Source organism: Ursus americanus, chromosome 16 (genome assembly GCF_024610735.1).
Source record: "Ursus americanus isolate L20-20 chromosome 16, mUrsAme1.1.p, whole genome shotgun sequence".
NCBI lineage: Eukaryota > Metazoa > Chordata > Mammalia > Carnivora > Ursidae > Ursus > Ursus americanus.
Genome location: NC_142142.1, coordinates 48,116,999 through 48,131,764, shown reverse-complemented (window position 1 = coordinate 48,131,764; position 14,766 = coordinate 48,116,999). Strand labels below are relative to the sequence as shown.

Sequence of the window (14,766 nt, the reverse complement as noted above, 5' to 3'; positions counted from 1 at the left end):
CAGAAGCAGGGGGAGTGGGAGAGGAAGAAGCCGGCTCCCAGCAGAGGAGCCTGATGTGGGGCTCGATCCCGGAACGCCGGGATCACGCCCTGAGCCAAAGGCAGATGCTCAACGACTGGGCCACCCAGGCGCCCCCCACTGAATTTCTTTTATATTAGACATGTTTTTGAGCTAGGATTGGTAGGACTTGTGTTTGGATGTGGAACACGAGGGAAAAAGAGGAATTAAGGATGACTGAGTTTTGGCTCAAGCATCTGGTTGGATTATGGTGCCATTTTCTGAGATGGGGAAACATAGAGGAGAACAAATTTGGGAGTTGGGAGTTATGTTTTGGAAAAGCCCATGAGGCATAAGAGCATTTGGCAAGGAGAGAGCTGATGAAGGAGTCTGGAGTTCAGGACAGAAGTAAAGGCTGGAGATACAGATTTTGCAAGTCATTGGTGCATAGAGACAGGTAAGCCAACATTGAGAGTGCCATGTGCTGAGCGCAGCAATAGAGCTTTGTGCGAGGGGTGGCAGGGCTCTGGGGCAAGGAGTAAGGGCGGGAGCACAGAAGGGCCTTCGAGGAGGCCAGGTGAGTGGGTCTTAGTGAGTAGGAATTTGCCCAGAGCAGACCCGGGGAATGGCATTTCAGGGGAAGGATCAGAATGTGCACAGGTGTAGGAGTATGAAACTTAGGGTCTTCAGGAAACTGCAGAGTTTGGAGCAGCCAGGGGAAAGGTGCACAGGTTAGGAGGATGGGGAGGGGGTGAGTCTGGAAGAGGACAAGGCCAACTCAGGAAGAACCATTACGTAGAGAGAAGAGTTTAAACTTTCTCATGGAGACACTGGGTGAAGCAATGACAGACTTTCTGTGAGGTCGTGACCATGCCTCTGCCCTCACATGTTTGTTTCAGGTACATAACCAGGGCCATGGTGAGGAGTGGGGGGCATGAGACAGGAAGGGAGAAGGTCAGGGAGGAGGAGTTTGTTGACTATGAGAAGCTGATGTCTGCACTTGGCAGTGGTGGGGGGGATGGGAAGTTAGAGGGGACAGTGAGGACCTTTAGGACAAGTGCACTTCTCTTTTAGTGCTCCCTCCTTCCGGCCCGCCAGCCAGGCTACCCTTCTGACCTGTAGAGTGTGTCCCTTGGGATCCCTGATTAGATCAAACCCCACAATTTAGATGACTCTCTCTGTGCTTTGCAAACCTGATGTGCGGTTGAAATCAAGGCACCCGCTCACTCCCCCTCCACCCGGGCACGGCAGCGAGGGGGGACCAGACGCAGGCCGTCCGTGGACGGCTGTTGGGTCTGATCCTTCATCTGTCGGCCTAATCAGACCCTGTCTGTCCTGACAGGAATACAGATGTGATGCTTCTTTTTCACTCTGTCTGAAATTGCTTTGTAATAACAGTAGGAGTTAGAGAGGCATTTTTATTGATTAAACAATCGAGGCGATTTGTCTTTACAAAACTGAAAATATAGAGGTGTCTCTTTTTCCCTCTGTATACATTACGCATGTTTATTTATCAGAGGCAACAGTCTCTGCTTATAATCAAGCTGATGTTTATGATGGGGCTGCTTTACAGTGCCAGGCTGAGATGATATAATGGGAGCTGGAGTGAAAAGAAGCCTAATGTAATGACACTGACAATCAGGGGTGAGAGGCCCCCGGGGAGGGCAGCGCCGGCGGGGATGAGAGGTTGGAGGGAACCGTGGAGCCATTTTGATACGGAGAAAGGATTCTTATAATGTCACAGGGCGAGAACAACGTGGCTTTGGATCAGATGGCTTAAGGTTTGAATCCTAGCTCTGCCATTTATTGCCTGTGTCCCCTGGGAGAAGTTGCTTCAAGTCTCTGACACCCAAAATAGGGATAATGATATCTAATAGGATGGCATATGCGAATCGCTTAGCACAGTATTAGACATATGGAGTTAGTACCTTGATCTTTCCAGAGTGGGGTTCTAGGTAGGGAGGGGTGCCGTACGGTGGTTGGTCTGGTAACCTGTATAGCGAGCAAGTTAGGAGCTGCTCAGGATTGAAGTTCAGGCTCAGCTCATTCATCTTAGATCCTGCTTGCAAGGCTGGCCTGCTGGCTCCGACAGCCAGGCCCACCTCGTGTCATACTATCTGGATAACCAGTACTGCCAGGTACTGGTTAGCTGTGGTGCTTGGTGAGTCTTCAGGGGGAGGGAGCAGGCAGCCAGAGGCTAGTGAGTTGCCTTTCCAATTGAGTGGGTGGAGCGTGGCCTTGTTGGACAAGGATGTCGCTGTTGGAGCTGCTGGCTGCATTAGTAAGAGATCTTTCTAATTCCAAACTGATATGGTGTAATTGTTCCAGCCCTGCAGGGCTCTGTAGGAAAACTGCTGGCAGTCACTTGGCTGCTGGGTTTGCTAAATTGTCTTCCTGAATTCAGTGTATCACCCTCGATTGTGAGCTTCAGTACACAGACTATGGGCGTGCAGACTCAAGAGGGCAGGCGGCTGGAGGTGAGCAAGACAGACGTTCAGAGCACCCATCTCTGCTGATATGTGGCTGGACTTGGCCTGCTTTGGGGGATATCCAGAATCCAGAGGGAGGTGAAATAGCTTAGGTGGGGTTCTCTGCATGCTTCTGGTCCTCAGGCTTCTTAGTGCCCAGATTTGGGGTCTGTTAGAGCAGAAGCTTCTTGGAGTACTGTGTTCTTGGTGTTGAAATGTTCAGGTGAGGTGACCACCCTGCCAGTCAACTCCCTTTCTTACTGCCTGGCATCAGTAATTGCATACCTGGTACCTACCGTGTGTAAGCATGGAACGGGATAGGGTTTCACTGGAGCGGGTGGCGACAAGCATTATACAAGGTCTTTACTGGCTAATATGGAGCAGGTTTTCAGAGGGCAGAGAGTTACTGTGACTTAACTAGCTAGTGAGGAAGGCCTTACAGCAGGAGTGGGGTTTGCAGGATTCAGTCTGCAGGGTGGCCTGGGAGGCAGTCCAGGAGGTCAAGGGTGTAAGCCAAGGGCAAAGTGTTTAGAATAATGAATGGAAGAGTTTGGTGGCAGGGAATAGTACGGGACAGTGTTCTCAACATTTTGAGTCAGAGGAGTCTTTGTTATGGGGGGTGCCCTGGCATTGTAGGGTACTCTGCAGCATCTCTGGTCTGTACCTACCAGATGCCACTCATATCCAAGCCCTCCAGCCCCCATGTTGTGAAAACCAAATATGTCTCTAGACTCGCCAGACATCTGTGTGCAAAGGCGCCCCCCTGTTAAGAACCGTTGGTGTGGGGGATAATCAGAGATAAAAGTGAAAGTTTGGCTGGGCCATCTGGAAGGGCCTTGGGTGTCTTGTCAAGGTTGGGACTACAACTCAGCAACAACAAAAAAAAATCAACCTGATTAAAAAATGGGCAAAAGACTTGAATAGGCATTTCGCCAAAGATAAAGGACCAATAAGCATATCAAAAGGTGTTTAATATCACTAATCATCAAAAGTACAATCAAAACCACAATGAGATAACCACTTCACACTCATTGGGATGGCTACTGTCAGAAAAATAAAAGTGAGTGTTGGCAGGGATATGGAGTTGTGCACTGTTGCTGGGCCACTGTGGGAAAACAGTCTGGCGAGTCTTCAGAAAATTAAAAGTAGAATTATTATATGATCTAGAAATTCCACTTTTACGTATATATCCAAAAATAATTGAAAGCAGGAACTGAAGAGATATCCGCACACCCGTGTTCATAGCAGCACTATTCACAATAGCAAGGAGGTAGAAGCAACCCACATGTCTGTTGATGGGGGGATGGATAAACACAATGTAGCAGATACGTAGAATGGAATACTATTCAGCCTTTAAAAAGGAAAGAAGTTCTGTCACAGGCTACAACATGAATGAGCCTTGAAGACATTACGCTAAGTGAAGTAAGCCAGTCACAAAAGGATAAATATGGTATGATTCCATTCATATGAGGTATATAGTCAAGTTCATAGATAAATAAAGTAGAATGGTGGTTACTCGGGGCTGGGGAGAAGGGGCAAAAGGGAGTTGTTTAATGGGTATAGAATTTCAGTTCTGCAAGAAAAGGTTCTGAAGATCTGTTTCACAACACTACTGAACTGTGCCTAAAATGGTTAAGATGATAAGTTTTATGGTATGTGTTTTTTTACCACAATAAAAAAAATTAAAGGGAGTTGGGCCTTTATTCTGGAAAGAACGGGGAGATATGGGTAGATGAATCAGAGAGGTTTTGCTGTGCATCCATCACCACCATCCATCGTCAGAACTTTTTCATCTTTCCCACCTGAAACTCTGTACCCATGAAATACTAACTCTCCATTCCTCCCTCCCCCAGCCTCTGGAGTCACCCTTCTGCTCTCACTGTAGATCTGACTCCTCTAGCTACCTCATAGAAGTGGGATCATACAGTACTTGCCCTTTCGTATCTGGCTTAGTTCACTCAGCATAATGCATTCAAGGTCCTCCCTTTTAAAAGCTGAATAATATTCCATTGTGGGCATGTACTGCATTTTGTTTACCCATTTATCCGTGAACGGGCATTTGGTCACCAAGAGCTTTTGCTCAGTTCGGAACTACCTTCTCTGCCAAGGGTCCCCAAAGACAGACACAGTATGGGGCCCAGCTGGCTGGTAATAGAAATACAACAGGCAGGCCAAGCGGAAGGCAATGCTTGTTAAACAGCTTGTATTTGGGTCCAAGAATGACCCCTGTCCAGTTCCACTACCTCAGTGGTCCTCAGACTTCACCAAGCATCCTCCTCATGTGGAGGGCTGGTGAAAACACAGATTGCCGGGCCCACCCCCAGAGTCTCTGATTCAGTGGAGAGTCGGGAAATTTGCATTTGTATCCAGTTCCCAGTAATATTTGCACTGCTGGTCTGGGAGAGCCACTGTACTATGTAATTTTAACTCATTGCCCAGACCAGACCAAACACTTTGCAGGCTGTAGTGTTCAGGGCCTGGCCTCTTCCTGGCAGAGCTCACAATCCTACCTTTGGCCATCTTCACAATAGTGAAGACCTGTCTAGGGAGGGCTCGACAGATTGGAGACACCTGCTTTGGGCCCAAGATAAAGTCTCGGGAACTCCTCCTGGTTCGGCCACTGGAACTTTCTCAGTGCTGGCTACCCCGTTCTCTCAAGCCTCTTGAGCTGGATGCAGCCGTTGGAGGACAGAGCTCAGAATGTTTGAAAAATGCACAGAGGCATTGAGCCTTGGACCCTTCCGCTTTGGGAGCATTTCCTGTTTGCTCTCCTGCCTGCGGGGGGGCTCTCAGGAGACAAAACTTGACCCTTCCCATAGAGCATCTCCTTGGGCCTCTTCCTCCCCCCTGCCTGCCTTGCCCCTTGGTCCACAATCACAGCTGTCCTCAGCAGGGCAGAGCACATTTGTCTCTTTTAATATATATTTAAAAGGTATTGATAGCCAAAAGGGCCGGAGGGACCCATACACAGCCCTGTCTGGGCGGCTGGCATTTTCACATGTAAGGGCTTTTGTCTCCCTCACTCCTAAAAGGTCAGAGCAGGAAGGGGCCTCAAAGGTCATTCTACCCAAACCCCCGAGGCCAGAGAGGGAGGTAAGGGTCACAGGGTCACGTAGCCAAGGAGCCGGAGTCTAGGACCCTGCTCTTTCTTCCGGATGCATCTTGCCAGTTCGAGGATGTACCTATACCGAAGGTCAAGGTCTGGGGCGAGGAGGTCTCAGCGGCCTTTTCATCCATAAAGGAATAATTCCCATTGGCGTTTTCTTCTCTCTTTTCTGTGTTTCAACTCCACCCCGGCGCCTGCCCCTTACCCTGCCTCTGCTTCCTCTCAGCGGGCCTGCCCTTACCCACGGGCCCTAACACCACAGTTCTTGAGTTTACCCGGTGTGGGTAAACATTTCCTCACAGCCTCAGATGGTCTTTCCCAGGGAAATAGAATGAAGTCATCTTGCAGGCTCTGCTGTCCTCCTCAGAAGGGGCCCTCGGCTGTGTGGATCGGCCCGGTGGCCTGGGTCTGTGGTCCCAGACGAATTCTTAGTGTGGATTCCCCGCACCCCGATGTCCAGGTACCACGGGCTCCTGGGCGGTTGTCTCCCTCACTGCTGCTTTTCTAGGCTGTGCACAGGGCCTGAAGTGCGGTTGGCACTCGGTTCGATTGGAGAGTAGTAAGTGGGTGCATACTTGTGCTTCTTTTCTTCCCTTGACTTGATTCGGGTCTCCTCTTGGGAACCCCAAGTCTGACCATACAGTGACTCATGCATGGCTGAGTGACCCATGTCAGTGGGATCTTAGGCCCTTTGTGCCACAGGTCCTTTCTCTAGGCACCTGCTGGGCGATTGACGCACATTGTTGATTCTCTCAGCGGCCCCCGAGGTGGGTACCACTATCTTTATCTTACAGGCTGGTTGTAGGAAGATGTTGAGAGGTTATGGAACTTTTAAGAGGCTTGCCGTAACTATTCCTCAGCTCCCTCCCTCCCTCCCCTGGCTTTCTGTTGCCTGACCCCCACCTAAGGCTTGAGACAGCCCCACAATGGGCTGGTTATTGCCAAGAGGTGGTGAGTTCAGAGGTTAAATCGCAAGAGGTCTGGCTTTTTCACGTGCTTCCTTCTTGTCTGGAGGGGTAAACTGAGGCAAGTCACCACACTTGGAGGATCCAGCCATATCTGGGGACTGGGCTCTCTTGCCTCTGTTCCTAAGCCTCCAGCTGGGCTCTGGCAGGCGGGCCTGGGCGCGACTGTGCCCCTGCCTGGCAGGGGAGCTAATGCATCATGAGAGCCATCTTAAACAAGTCTGTGCAGGTCCGTGTCACTTCCCACCCCTCTCGATAGCTTCTCCTCGTAGCCAGAGCACTGACCGTGTCAGGAGTTTAGGCTAAGAACATGCTGGAAGGGTGCACCCCCTGCTCCCTTCTGCTCCCTTCTGCTCCTCCCTCCCTCCCCTCTACTGCCATCTCTTCTCTGGGTCGGGACAGTCACACATAGCTCTCCCCTGTCTTCGTCCCACGTGGCCTTGCTGTTTGCCTCTGGACTGATGCTCACTGACACATGTTTTTGGTGCCAGCAAAGTGCTGACGTTTCCATTTTGCTGAGTTGTACAGTGCCTGTGCTGGGTCCCCCCTCGAGCTCCCCCTCCTCATCTGTATTTGCTGGCACGGGAGCTCCTGTTCCCATCAGATGAGTCAGGGGAGAGATCTTGGAAGAGTAATTAATTTGAGCAGATGTGTGTCAGTGTCCCAGGAAATAGGAGCTATCAGTACAAGCCACCTGTGCTTGCTGTGACCACAGAGCTCCCGGGATGCAGGTGGGCCTCTCTTTAGGAAAACCCACTAGGTCAAGGCTGTTGGTGTTACCCCCCAAAAAAAAAAAATTTCACTTTACTGAAGGATTTGCTGATAGGTTCTTTAAAATCGGAGCTCTTTTAGTTTATGTAAGTGGTTTACAGGTCATTAAGTACTTGACAGAGGGGCTTTAGGGACAGGGAAACTTTATGTTCGAGCTTAAGAACCGGTGCCAATTACACATCCTTCAGAAATGAAGATGAAGCATCTCAGAAATTGTTTGGAAGCCCTGGGGGGATTGCAGTCTGGCTCGCCAAACAGGGCCCCACACACCCTTTTAGAGATGGTTGCCAGGGATTCCTACAGAAATGTACCCGTTTCTTTTTAATGATGAACTCTGTGCCCCTTTCCCGACTGATCCCCTACTCGGTGCCACACCCCCTCGGCTATGGGGGGAGATTGACCAGCTGAAAAATCAGAGTTCAGATCATGGCCTTTTAGGATTTTCTATCATTAGGTGTTTCTCTAGTGGACTCCCTTTCTGCTCCCTGAGGCTCCCTTTCTTACCTTCTCTCACTTGGGACCTCCTTGCTCACCCCCGCACCCTCAGGCCAAGCTCAGCCCCTCACCCTAGAGCTGGAGGAGGCCATGGAAGGCCTGGGACGGAGTGCCCTCATCTCTCCGCCCCGATCTCACTCACACATCCCTGCTGGAACTCCAAGGGCGGGTCCTCCCACACGTGCTCAGGATCACAGCCTGTCAGCCTCTCGCCCACCTCCCCCTGGGATGGGTCCAGCAGTCTTCCGGCATGTTCTGTCATCCGTCATCTCTGAGAAAGCCACCTGCCACTGCCCCTTCTCTCTCAGTGTCTGCTCCAGCTCTGCTCCTTTTCCTGGCCCAGCAACTGTGAAGAGTTGTGGGCACACTCAGCCCCCACTCCCTCACCTCCGAGTCACTCTCCTGCCCACGTCAGTCTGGCCTCTGTCCCGACCACTCCCCCCCACCCCAGCTTGTGGAGGCTACTGGTAACTTTCACGTGGCCCAGTCCTGTGGACGCTCCTCATCTTGGCTTCTCAACAGCATTGCATACCCTCTTCTGCTTGGAGACCCTTTCTCCCGGCTCTGGACACAGCACTCCCCTGGCTCCCTTCCCACCCCTTCTGCTTGTTCCTCCTTTACTCTTGTCTAAACATGGGAGGTCTCAAGTGTTGGCCCCAGGCCTTCTTCTCTGTCCTCGCTTCTGTGCTCTGTGTTCTTGCGATTACCAGCTTTAAATACCATCTATACAGTGATGACTTCCAGAGTTCTCTCTTGATCTCTGGTCTTGTAGTTCTCTCTGTGTACTCGGATTTTTCATCTGAACGTCCTACAGGTATTGCAAACATATGTATTTAAAAAACCCCAACAAAGCAAACTCTTGATTTCTTTTCCCAAATCCGTGTCTCCCTTGACCTTCCCCATCTCAGTAAATGGCACCCACCAGTTTGCAAGGCCAGAAACATGGGAGTCAGCCCTGATTTCTCCTGTCTCACCTCACATCTCATATCCCACCACATCCTGCTTCCTGCGTGTGTCTCATATTTATACCTGTCTCCCCCCCCCCGCCCCCCCCCGGCCTTCCACCCACCAGTCCTGGCCACCATCGTCTCTTTTCTGACCTAGGACTGTCACCTTCAGATTGGTCTCTTTACTTCCGCTTTTGCTTCCTGGTCTTCACAGAGCACAGCGTTTTAAAAACATAAGATGTTGCACTTACTCCTCTACTGCGAACCCTTCAGTGGTTTTAAGGATAATGAATAAAGTCCTAACTCCTTGCGATGCCTTATAAGGCTCTGTATGATCTGGCCCATCCATGAAATTACCCAGCCTGAGCTTAACATGCTCTTCTTGATTGGTTGTCCTCCCAACAACCCTTCCTCCCATCTTCCATTATAGCGGAGGCCTGGTTGTTCATTTCAGGCTGGGGGAATTTTTCATGAAAGAGGTGGTGATATTTTTGGGGAGAGGAGCCCTTCTCCCCTCCACCTCCGCTCCAGGAGGTGACCATGGTGAATCTGAGTGAATCATGGTAATGCCGTGACTCCATTGCCAGTCACTGGTGTCAGGGTGGGTGTGTGGTTGGTTCTGTGCCTTGGGACTTAAGGAATGTCTGCTGGCCGTGTGTGGGAAGGATGTGCTATCCTCATGAGAGTTGTGCATGGGGGTGATGCCTCCGTGGCACCTTTCCTGCTTCTTAGGTCTTGGGTGAGGATGTGGCCCTGGACAGCATGAGGGGAGACAATGCCAACACTGAGGGTAGCAGATGGGGTGGGGCAGGTCCTCAAAGACATGGTTGAATGGCAGAATCCACCCTGTAATCGACCATCTCCCTTGAGTGGGATAATAGATGTCTTTTTGGTTCCGGTTACTTTTAGGAAGACTTCTGTTGCTTGTAACCGACCCCATCCTAGCCGATATTCTTCCTCTTCTCGCTCTGTTTCACCCTCATTGCCCTGTCAGCCCTTGGATAGGCCACGCTCTTTCCTGCCCCAGGATGTTTGCACATACTGTCCGCTGGGTTCGGAGCCTCTCTGCCTGCTCTTCGCATGGCCAGTGCTTGCCCATCCTTGGGTCTCACATGGCTCTCACATCAAGGCTTCCCTGCCCCTATTACATTCTTTGTCTACACTCTGATTAGTTTCATTTGTAGCCCTTAGTGCATTTTTAAAGTATTTCTTGTGTTTACTTTTTTCTTCCCCTCTAGACTGTAAGCTCCATGAGGGTAGAGACCGTATGTCTTGTTCACCACTTTGGCTCAGCCCCCCTTGCACAGTACATCACAGAGAGAAGGTACTCACCTCCTCGGTGTGCACTGATGGCATAAATGGAGGAACAGTCTGATCCATGCTGATTTTCCCACCTTTATCCTCTGCTACTCGGTGACATCTCATGCTTTATGCTCTGGCCCTGCTGACCTATGCTATGATAGTTTGTAGAACGTTCTGTAGTCTCGCTTACCTCCAGACCTCTGCATATGCCTGGGACAGCTCTTCCTTCTTCTCCCAGATACCCCCCCTCTTCCGTAGGTCTTGGCTGACATGCCACCTCTTCCCAGAGCGTCCCTCCCCAGACCAGGTGCCTTCGGGATGCCCTTCTGACCCTCCAAAGCACTTACCAGACCATCGGTTCCTAATTGTCTGCCCCTCCCCCGCAAGACTCTGAGCTCCTTGAGGGGAGCCTTCTTTATTACTTCCTTATCACTGTATCCCTAACACCCAGCTCCTAGTAAGTATTCAACACTTACTGTTAAATCGATTCCTTTGACTAATATTTCTGAGTGCCCACTGTGTGTCAAACATTGTGCTAAGTGTTCAGGATACAAAGATGAATAAGAAATTGCCTTTGTTCTCACATTCTAGAAAGGGACACCAGCTTGTTAACCAGTAAATATAATACAGTGGGGTGAGTGTGGGAAAAGGGGCCAGGGGACATAGGTGAGGGACCGGTGAATTCTGCCTGGGGAGTAGGATGCGGGGTGCTGGGAGAGCATCAGAGACAAAGTAGACAAACAGCTGGAGGGGAGTTCAAGCCCACAAAGTTATTTCCGCAGAGGAAGGATAAATATCTCTATTTATGTGTATTGGTGTCTACAGAATGTAGAGAAGAAGAGGCCAGGCTAGGGAGGTAAGTTGTGGGGGGGAGTCTGAAAAGGGCCTTCAGCAGCTAGGCCTGTGTTCGATCCAGTTCTCCCCTCGCCTGAGGCTTCTTTATGTGTAAATACTGGGGTCGTGGGGGGGGCTTCGGGACCCTGACTTAGTCCGTGGCTCCTGTCACAGATCTGAGAACACACCAACCCCATGCCAGGCCAGCCTGAGATGACTTTGTTCCTGGGCTCCCTGGTTCCCAGAAGCATCTCTACTCACCTTGGGGGGTTGGCCCCTTTCTTTGGGGTTCCAGTCTAGTTCTCCTTAACTGCCGGGTGACCGGGGACAAGGCCCTTCCCGCTGTGATGGGGCGATGATGCTATCTACGTGGGGGTCTCGAGAGGACTCGGTGGGCTCACGAACCATGCAAAGCACTGTGGGAGCTCTGTGATTGCAGATGCCTCCTTCCTCATCCCCTCCCTGGCTGGCTCTACCCAACAGGTGTTGGCTGGCCCCTGCTCTTGCCCCAGCCCCCTCACCCCGCCCCCAGCGGAGCCCCGTGGCGGACAGCAGAGTCGCCGTGGGACATAAAGGCAGTTTCTTTAGCTGCTTCTTTTTAAACAACGAAAATAAAATTGCCTGTCTTACTTGACTGCCTCCACCGAGCGCCTTGCCAATGTGTTTGCATTAAGGGATCTGCGGGGGTCCTCCAGGTTGTGGGCTGCGTGTGTTTTACCTGTTCGGCGCGGCTCCCTCTTGGTCTAATTTCCCTATACGGGGCGGCATGCTAATTTTTTCTCTTAAGGTGCGAGAGGGAAAGGGAAATTGCGGCTCTGGATGAGTCCCTCCTCAGCGGCCCCGGTGCGATCCCCCCCAGTGTCGTGCTCCAGCCCAATTAGAAACCTGCTTGGCTTTTAGGAGCCAGAGTGCCTGCCGACGAAGATGCCTATTCCAGGCCCTAATTACCACTTGATGGAATGAATAAAGACATTGTGTTTCCTGCATCTTACTTACAGAGTTGCTGATGCAGTGAATGTTGGATGAAACGTCTCTTTCCTCGGAGAGATTAGAAACCGAGTGCCTTAGCGACTGATCCAAGTGGCTGTTTTGGCGACAGTCTCCCTCCTACCCCGATGTGGCCCTGCAGTTTAAGCGGATCTGGGGTCAGGGAGAGTGGGTCCCGAGAGGGACCTGCACTTTCTCCTCCTCTTCATCACGGTGGCAGACCCCTTGACCAGCTAGTCTGGAGGGTTTATGAAGCACTGGCTGTGTATCCAAGGTTTTTACTCATTCTGTCCTATCGATGTGTTGCGAGGGCTTGCTAGCCCCACTGTGCAGATGAGATGCTCAGGATCCTGCCCGAGGTCACGCACAGCTAGCAGGTGGCGGAACGGTGGTTTGAAGTCAGCTTTGCGGTGCTGAGTTCATGGTCTTTCCTCACTGGCCCCTGGACACTTGTCTGGCCTGCTTGGTCCAGTCTGCCCTAGCCCTGGGGGAGCCAACTAGTTCTTTCCCTTGAGAGTGGATGCAGAGTATAGTGGTTAACTTTCACTGCATGACAAACCTCCCCCAACTTTAGTGGCTTAAAGCAACAAGTTTTATTGTTTTTCATAGCTCTGTGTCAGCACGATTGTTCCTTGGGTTTGGACTAGCTTGACGAAGGCAAGGTCTGGGATGGCCTCACTCAGTCTCAGCTGGGGCCAGAGCCGTGTGGCCTCTCACTTCCCCAAGAGGCTACTCCGGGCCTCTTCGTCTGTCTATTTTATATGCAGATGAAATGTAGACATAGGTACAGAACGCTGTCTGTCTTTACTCATTCACGAGGCAGTGGAAGGTTCCTAACAGCGAAGAGGGACGCCCGAAGGGACAACCACTTTGAGAGCCTCTGTTATTTGTTAGCTAATGTCTGGCTGGCCAAAGGAGGTCCCCTGTCCCTGCTCGGATTCAATAGGTGGAGGAGAGACTCCCCCTCTTACCTGGAAGGGCCAGGGAGCCCCACAGCAAAGGGCGTGCATCCCGAGGTGGGAACACTGTGATGATTTTGCCGCCTACCATAAAGGGTCATGTTTTTCAGAAGGCTGTTCCACCATTCCTGGTGCTATCAACGAAGGGCTTGGAGAGGAGGGGGCCTCACTGATCCTCTGTCTCTGGACAGGATGTCGCCAAGGCTGTTCCAGACAGATGTTTCTTTTTCTTTTCTTTTTTTTTTTTTTTTTAAAGATTTTATTTATTTATTCAACAGAGATAGAGACAGCCAGCGAGAGAGAGAACACAAGCAGGGGGAGTGGGAGAGGAAGAAGCAGGCTCATAGCGGAAGAGCCTGATGTGGGGCTCGATCCCGGATCTCCGGGATCACGCCCTGAGCCGAAGGCAGGCGCTTAACCGCTGTGCCACCCAGGCGCCCCTCTTTTTCTTTTCTTTTTTAAGAGGCAGAGAACGAGAAAACAAAACCTTCCTCTGTTAATTTATCCACATTCTCATAACCGGCTATTATCTTTCATTATTTTTTATTTCTCGGGACCAGATGCTTCAGACTCTGGGGAGCACATGTTTGGACTGGGTGGTGGGGCCCATCCCTGCTCCATGGCTTGTCGCTACAGGGATGGTGGAGGGGACAGCTCTGTGGTACATGCCTTCTCGTCCTTTCTCTGGGGCTCGCGGCACGCTCCGGTTTCTCCATCGAAATTTTATCCCCCCATTATCTGGGAAACGCAGACCAGAGAGCTGTAGGCTCGTTGAAGGAGGGAGAGCTTCCGAAGAGTCCGTGCCGTGATTGAGTCTCTAGGTATCTTGCCAGCTCTGTCTCAGAGTCTGTATTCCTGGCCTGCCAGCCTCTCTCCTGTGCCTCCAAGGCTGTGGTGACCTGTTTTCGGAGCAGAAAGGGTTTTCATCAGAGATCTGTGGAAGCCAGTACTTTTGGGGTGTGGGCCTCATTTCACAGTTGCTCTGGAACTCTCCCCACCAGGGAGAGAATAGGGCAGTGGGAGGTATGAAAGCACCCTTGAGCCCTTTCCCCAGCTCCACCTTCTTGGGTCAGTCACTGTGGGAGCAAGTCCAACACAGCAAGGCCCCCAAGGCCTACGACCCAAAGGTGAAATGTTTTGGGGGTGTTTAACACTATTGGTTGGGTTTTGGTTTTTTGCTTTCCTGCTTTGGCTTGGGCACCTAGCCCTGGGCCAGGAGAAATGCTCCAGAGGGGAACTCACCCTTTGACCCTTGTGCAGGTGGCTGAAGGCCTGCTGGTGGGAAGGCTCCCGGAGGAGGGTAGTGGCAGCTCTGATTCTCATGGAAATGCAACTGGTTGCTTCTGGTTGCCAAGGTGGGAGGAGGAGAAGGGGCAGGTGAGACCCTCTGTGTGGGGGCCCTGAGGCTACACCACTGAAGCCTGCGTGCTTTGCCCTCAGAGGAAATCCTGAGGCTCCCGCCCCGCTCCAGGCCTGGCCTGCGGGCTCTCAGCATGCTTGACTCCTGGCGCTTGCTCACCGTCAGCATTTATGGGTCCCATTAGAGCAAGAGAGTAAAGAGGTTTTACGAGGGTGGTTTTTTCCCCTTTGTCTTAAAAAAAAAAAAAAAAGTAAAGCATTTTCCTGCAAATTAAACAAATGTCAAATCAGCTTTGTTTGCCGGAATGGCAGCCTTCCAGAAGCAGTGCCTCAGGTTAACCCAGGGAAGCTGGGGTTTCCACTCCCAGGGCCTCCCCAGAAGGCCCGCCTGGCTGCCTGGCTCTCGTCGCTTCCCTCAACAGAGGGCTGAGGAGAGATGCCGGGCTTCATTGTGCTCTGCCAATCAGGGCTGCAGGGGATCCTTCCGGGGAACATTTTGTGTTACGTGTGGAGAGTGAAATCGGGGGAGGAATAAATCTGTAGCTTTCTTCACATCCTCAGAGAGGTCCGCGGCCC

The 14,766-nt window shown here is 51.4% G+C and overlaps 1 protein-coding gene across 2 annotated transcripts in view; it reads left to right on the top strand.

The window, feature by feature from the left end:
- Positions 1 to 14,766, top strand: part of GRIK4 (glutamate ionotropic receptor kainate type subunit 4) — a 418,395-nt gene that overhangs the window by 59,343 nt on the left and 344,286 nt on the right. The gene's annotated exons all lie outside the window — the stretch shown is intronic.